Raw genomic sequence first — 7,466 nt, forward strand, 5'->3', positions numbered from 1 at the left:
ACCATCGCGATTTTCGCTATTAAAGACGATTCATTTTCGAACAGGTAAGTACGTATTAAGCGTTGAATATTATAATTTTCGATATTAGTAGGAATTTCTGGCTTATAGACGTATTATTATCTTGATTACCTTGCGTGAAAGTGGAAATATTTTCCGATGATTTTAAGCTTCAACCAGCGAGAGTAAACACATACTGCTAATGACAATAAAACATATATTTATCGAGAGTGATTGTTAGCTTTGATTTTCTTTCCGTTTGAAGGAAAGTTGCAAATACGTTTAGCTGCTCTGTTAGAAGCTTCTGCTTTTACTGTTTCAGTCTCAAAATCTTTGTTATCTCCAATTAACAAATAAAATTCAAATTTGTACAACTTTTTCAAAATTTTCTCTGAAAGCACACATTCTACTCCAATCAAACGATACAAAAGTTAATTATGCAAAGGAATCTTTCCAACGTTCTCAACTTAAAATCCACACTGAAAGCTTCTCAAGCCTCAATCAAACCTCTTTAACCATATCGAATCGAATAATCGCCGCAAAGCAGCCTAACAGCTCTCGACTTTCAAAAATGACTGTGACAGACCACTTTATCTGGATCAACTCGCTCGATTCGCCAAAAGAAGAGAGTCTCTCCTTCTCTCCACTATCAAATTATACCCGATACTCTAATCTATTCGACTAATGCTCGAAGATCGAGGCTCAGCCGAAACGTTTGTCGAGCGCTACAAATTTATCTGTAGCCAGTGATCGGTATTTATAGTACGTTATACGGTTCGCAGATTACATGTCGATGATAGGTTTTCGTCGGTCTGAGCTAATATACAGTGGTAATAGTTTCTCGTGCGGAGTCGAAAGAACGGTTCGAAAGAGCATGAACAAAAGACACGTATCGTAACGTGGACTATTCGCGAGGCATTCTCTAATATTGGCTTTTAAAGAGTTCGCCTTGCAGTGAAACCTTTCGCGAGGCCATTGTCTGTATTTAGCCCGTGCCAGTCCCGGTTGATCATCGACGATGACCCCGTCCAACTCGCGAGGTCATCGCAGCTATGCGCGAACGTTTCTATAGCGAGCCGCGTGTAGGTTGACGATTCATCCGGGATCGAAACAAATAAGTTGATATCGTTGGCGACGGAACGACGTGTTTCCGAAATCTTTCATTTCGGATGTTAGATCCCTTTCAACGAAGGAATTGAGATTTTCTTGGAGTTTGTGCAGGTGTGACACTTTATTGACATTTTGTAGAATTTTTAAAAGTGAAAAATTTGTGTGTAATTAAGTGTTTGTGTGTGTGAATATTTGGTGAAAATGAAGTACTCTAATTGGGATGAGATGGTAGGGAAATTATATGTAATTGCTTCGAAATGAGAAATTTGGCAGTGTTTAAAGGTCTTGGAGTTTGAAATTTTATCGAAGTAGAGTTCCATCGAAATTAGAATTTTAGCGAATGAAAAATTTCGAATGTATAGAATTGAGATTCTCTTGGAACTACACTTTTTCTAGAATTAGAATTCTCTTGAGGAATTTAGCGGTGTTTAAATGATCCTGGAGTTTGAAATTTTTTTGAATAAGAATTCTGTCGAAATATAAATTTCATGGAATTAGAATTTAATCGAAATCAAAAGTTTCATGGAACTAGAATTCTGACGAATGAAAAATTTCGAATGTATAGAATTGAGATTATTTTTTAAGTTATGATTGAGCAGAATTGATAATTTCATTGCACGAAAATTTGTGTCAAAATTGAAATTCTACTGGAATCCAGCTACGATTCTATAGAAATTATGATAGGACGCAGTTTCGTAAACACAACTAATTAGTAGAACTTATTACCACTTGTTAGCGAACGAACTAATTAGGCGCTGCTGGTATATTAATGTTTAACTCTTAAGCATACCAATTAAGCTCGCGAACCACCAGTGTACGGCTAATTATTAAACAATTAATCAGTTAACCTGTTCAGCGTGAAAGACAAGTTATCTGATCATTCGAAAACGCCTTCGTAACAGGCACGATGTATGTAAAGTCTAGTAATTGCAGTTGTTCGCAAACTATAAAATATCATATCTTTCTCTCTCCGTTGTTCCTTACACGAATCTGCACTTGTCACGATTCAATGTTTTCCACCTAAGGTGATTATTTTCTACAAAGAAAAATTCACTTAAAATTCAAAATAAACCCAATCGCCTGAAAATGAGTACCAAATATTTCATCGCAATATTTACTGCACAGTTTTAAATATCAAGTGAACTATAATTGCAAACACCTTTAAACAGTAAAGCCACCACTTTACTGACAAAACTTTCACCAAAAAAATGTGCATAAATATCCTTTAAATCTTCCACGTGACAAAACCTGCAATTAAACAGCACACTACAGTTAAATTCCAAAGGTAACATCATACTACCTCGTTTTCCTCGTCAGAACAGAATAATTCTCCTTGCGAATTTCAAAATCAGAAAACGCATCAAACTTCTTTCCTCCAATATGAATCACCAAATTAATCCCTAAAAAATCACCTTAACCCTTTGAACTCCAAATTTTTTTTTAATTTTCCCTCCAATAACTCCCTATTATTTTAAGAATTTTATTCGAAATGCACTTCGAAAGACATTTGATCGATATGAACCAATTTAAACAATTTTTTCTTTTACTAATTATATTGAAAATACCTATGGCTCATCCAGGTAAAAAAAATATTGCAAAATATAACACACATTTAAACTGGCAGTTTAAAAATTACTTCATTCGTACCTGTGAATAAAACTGACGTCGAGTCACACTCGACAAAGTAGTCGAAAGGGTTAACGGTGTCGAACTTTCAACTGGATCGTCAACCGACTATCTATCCAGCGATCCGAGCTCCAGGATCCTTCTTCACGTTGTACCTACGCGTGAAGAGACTATTGACCCAGAAACTAGTCAGATGATTCAGCGACACCGGTTGGCAATAATAGTCGAAAACGACGACACGGCAATGGTGAAAGCGGAAACGGGAGAAACGAACGAAACGTGTCCAGCTGGAAGGTATCCGCGATAGAGATGTACGCGTGAACTCTCGGTCTCTTGCTCATAGCCTACATACGAGCAACGTTAATGGACGAACACGTGACACAAGGCCGTACGATCACCTTGGTGCCCCACACGCCTCTCGAGACGCTACGTCGTCCTTTTTCCAGCCGACGGAATAGCGGAACTCGCCATTTTACAGTTAGCCAGCAGCCAGCGAGTACACCGACCAATGCTGAGTCCGTCAGTGACTGTCGAAGCATGATCCGCGTTCTCGACCTTCAACCGTAAGATCGAATCGTTCGATTCATCACGTGCGTCAGACGCGTTCGATGGATCCATGAAAGTTTCGACTCGGGTACTCCTGCGGGCTGAAACGGACAGCTTGCGATGAAATCGCACGCGGTGAATCGTTCGTGGAACTTCCTGTTCTTGGAACAGCACGCGGGATCTGTGCTGGGGTCTAGGTCGGTGGGTTCTGAGAAGGAAATCGGGAGATGAATTTTAGAGAGTTCGTTGCTCGTTAACCCTTTCGTAGGGGAATTGGCGGTGTGCTAGATCGCATGGAGATTTGGCTCGAGATCTCGTGGTGAATGTAGACTTCTAGGATGGAGATTTGGAGCGTTGAATGTTGGAAGCTTTTGGAAAATTGATTGCTGCGTATTTGATGACGAATGTCTAGGAATATTAGCAGTGTTGTTGATATTACATTGTAGAGGAATGGTCGTTGTGATAGGATTGCATGGAGATTTGACTCGAGATCTTTGAACAGTCTCGTGGGGAATGTAGAATTTTGTGATGGAGATTTGAAGCGTTGAATTTGAAAGCTTCTGGATGTTGGAGTCTTCTGAAAAATTTACTGTTGTGTATTTGATGATGAATTTTTAGCAGTATTATCAGTGTTGTTAATATTATATCGTATTAAATATTTTGCATGCGATATTATTCAACGGATACTATTACTAGATATGAAATATTTTCCATTTTTCGTTAGTTTTTTGAAGTATTGCAAAATTCACTGCATCGTTCGCAAATTATTTATTAATTTATCAGGTGCACACGTTAATTCGGTGTCTTTTCTCACGAACTTCAATATGTATTTTAAAAAAATCAACCATAATTTTAATGATTATCTCAGATAGATCTTTTTCAATTTATTAGGCAACTGACGAATTCTCTTTCTAAAAAATATATGGCGGTTTTGAGACGATGATTTTGTGAAAAAAGGCATCAAATTAATTTCTACATCTAATAAATACACAGACAGAATAACCCTTTGGTATACCAAAATAAAAACGTAAATGAAATTATGTAGAAAGTTGCCAAAAATTCAATAAATTGATACAATCATATTAGTCATATAGTGTACCATAAGTGTCACTAAAAAAATGGGTGTTTAAATAAATCATAATGTAAACTGTAACCATATCACAGAACACAAAAAAATTTACAATTACCATGCATACCAAGAAATATAAAATATTCCTAAAAAGAAACAACAAACTATTTTACATACATATCTCGAGTAATTTATCAGCACTAAGATAAGCTAAAACGAAAAACTGAATTACTCAGATAAAATATGCGAGAATTTTTCTTGAATACCGGTGCAATTAGGAAAGTACAAGTTTTAATCAGCTGCCTATTTATATCAGTCCCCTTAGAAACGGAAATGCCACGAAACAACGAAGGAACAGGTAGACATTTTCATATCGCCTACCGAAGACTAAGTATTTTCCTTCGAAAAAGAAAACTCGCGTCGATGGTTGAACGCGATTAACATAACAACATTAAGCGTCATTTCCGCGATTATGACATTTACGCGCCTACGATACACGACGACGTCGCCGTCGTCGTGGTCGTTTCCCAATCGCTATGGCGACGAATTATCGAGGAATTCAGGCGAGCCGCAGAAAGAAACACGGCAAGAAGCGAATAATCAATGAATAAAGGAAGATCCGGCCAGTAATTCGTGCGGTATTTTTCGTCCTGGCTCAATTATAGCGGACCGTTAAACGGGGCGGCCTGGCAAAAGCAAAACGTCCCGGCTGAACCTAACTCTTGAACGGCTTTAATAGTTCCAGTCGCATTCCGCGTCTAAGTGCGTAATGAATGAAATTGCTCGTTGTTAATTGATCTAGTTTTAATTTTCTTCAGCTCGGGCTGTGCTGTGCCCTTTTCCTCGATCGCTCGCCAGCACGTTTTATCGCCATGGGCTCGGTTAATTGGCCATCGTCAGCTTGCCGTTTCGTTTTGGTCAATTTCACGTGCGATCTCACCTGATGCCGTTTTGTTTGCCAAACGAAACGATACGGAACGAGATCGAACGAGTTTTGCGAACACACAGCGGGGGTATTTAAGCGAATCGGAATGTAGGAAGCTGTTTAAATACGCGGACGATTGCAAAACGAACTGGAGAGAGAGAAAGTGATGAAACAAATTACAACTCCGTGGATTTCCTCCTTCCATCGTAGGAGCTAAACTACATTCCAACGGCCAATTTTTTGGCGTTCTTTGTCGAATACTCCATTCCAAATACGTACACGCCCGTGTCCGTTGTGAAACGTGTCTCAGAGGGTAGCAACAATGTGGTGAATACGGCGTTTAAATGGTTTCTTTGACACTTGCAACGTTGTTCCTTAATTGGAGGCTAGTGCTAATTATGTAGCGTGCTGAGGTTGGACGTACGAGTGTGAGAGAATAATGAGAGATGGATACGAAACGCTGGTTTAACGACCGGTATCTTTAGCTGTCGTTGTAAATGCGGTGCTTAAATATAGATAGAAATAAATTTGAATATATTACGCGTTGAATATATCGTCTCTCTTATGCCAAATTAGAAACCTGTAAATTGTCACTTCTCGAGTGAAGAAGACGTTTGAACTAGGCTAAAGGAGTGATCTGTGAAACATTTGAAATTCGTGTTTATAAGTAAATCCGATGTTATTGATAAAGAAATAAAGGTACTATTAACTATTATACTATTAACACTGTTGGATTATTAGGAAAAATGAGTGCGTTTGTGTAGTGGTAACAGCAAAAATGATCAACACACTGAGACAGGTTAATGTAAACATACAATATAGAAGAATGGCATAGTAATCATTTGTTTAGTTTGGGTGAACGCTGATATGCTTTTTTTTTTCTTTAGCGTCTTGTCCATTTGTTATGATTGCGTAGAGTCGTGCCTTCCTCGCGTATAAAAATACAGAGTTTATAATTGAAATACCAGCTTTTGATTTATCACCTAAATCCGATAAACACAAATAATAAAATGTATCACATTATTAGTAAAAATGAGTAAATATTAAATCAGTCAATATTCAGTTTAATTTACACAATTTCTATCTTCAAATTACACAAATAATTCCTACATAAAATTAAATTTGAAATTCACTGCATCCTTTCGAACAATGTCAACATAACTTCTAACAAAAACATTCTACACCGCAATTAACCGAACTCCAATTACATATCAATGTATCCACGAATAATTCACGATCGATGTGGGCGACGGGGGAATAAATGTACGCGTGGTCGCGCTTGAAATCCTTTATTCAGAAAACGAGGCGAAATGTCTCGTGTCGCTCGAGTCACTTTTCGCCGTTGACCGCCCTTCACGTCGTCGGTCGGGATTTTGGCTGCCCTCGGAACGGATCTCAAGTGCCTCCCCGCTTTCCGAGGACAGCGATCGGTATCGACGCCGACGAGTGACACGTCCGTTGCGTGTCTCTTTTCGTTTATATTGTATATACATACAATGTGGCGCCGTGCGCAGTGCAAGGGCCGCCACAGTCGATAAACAAACACATCAGATTCATAGACAAATTCGACTCAGTTTCAGGCGTCGAACTTATATACGTTAACGTGTTTTTGCCACTTTCGCTAATTCCGTGGCTTCTGCTCTTACTTTCGATCGGGGCGAACGAGCTTGCCGGAAATAACCGCGCATGACGAAGAATTTGATGGCAAAACGCCGATCGATAGACGCGAGTTGCAACGATTTTCCGAAAAATACCGTCGTTTCACACGGTGAAAATCGACCGTGTGAAAAAAAAAACCAGCTCGATTTTGAGTCGAACGAGGCGCTCGGAGGTGGAAAAAAAATTTTCGCAGCCGGTAGGATTCGAACCTACGCTCCCAGAGGGAATCTGATTTCGAGTCAGACGCCTTAACCACTCGGCCACGGCTGCTCACCCCTTGTACGTTTGTTGCGTTCTGAGGGTAAACTGCGGAAACCACCCCCTATCGCAATATTACACACACATTTCGCGATTTTATCGATTTAACTATTAAACGAAATTTTCTGTCTGAATCGACGATAAATAGCGGTGACAAATTTGCGCTCTTCTCTTTTGCGTTATTTTTGGAGGGAAAATTTAATTTAGCGATTCTTATCGAACGCTTTGTTATTTTGTTTAATAATTGAAAGAAATATTTGACGTGTAGTAATAGCT

The 7,466-nt window shown here is 38.8% G+C and overlaps 1 non-coding gene across 1 annotated transcript; it reads right to left on the reverse strand.

Moving 5' to 3' along the window:
- Positions 1-7,120: 7,120 nt before the first annotated feature.
- Trnas-cga lies at positions 7,121-7,202 on the reverse strand. The gene has a single exon. It is a non-coding gene; the product is annotated as a tRNA-Ser (tRNA).
- Between the last annotated feature and the right edge of the window lie 264 nt (positions 7,203-7,466).

The sequence above is a fragment of the Habropoda laboriosa genome, unplaced genomic scaffold (genome assembly GCF_001263275.1).
Source record: "Habropoda laboriosa isolate 0110345459 unplaced genomic scaffold, ASM126327v1 scaffold124, whole genome shotgun sequence".
In the NCBI taxonomy this organism is placed as follows: Eukaryota; Metazoa; Arthropoda; class Insecta; order Hymenoptera; family Apidae; genus Habropoda; species Habropoda laboriosa.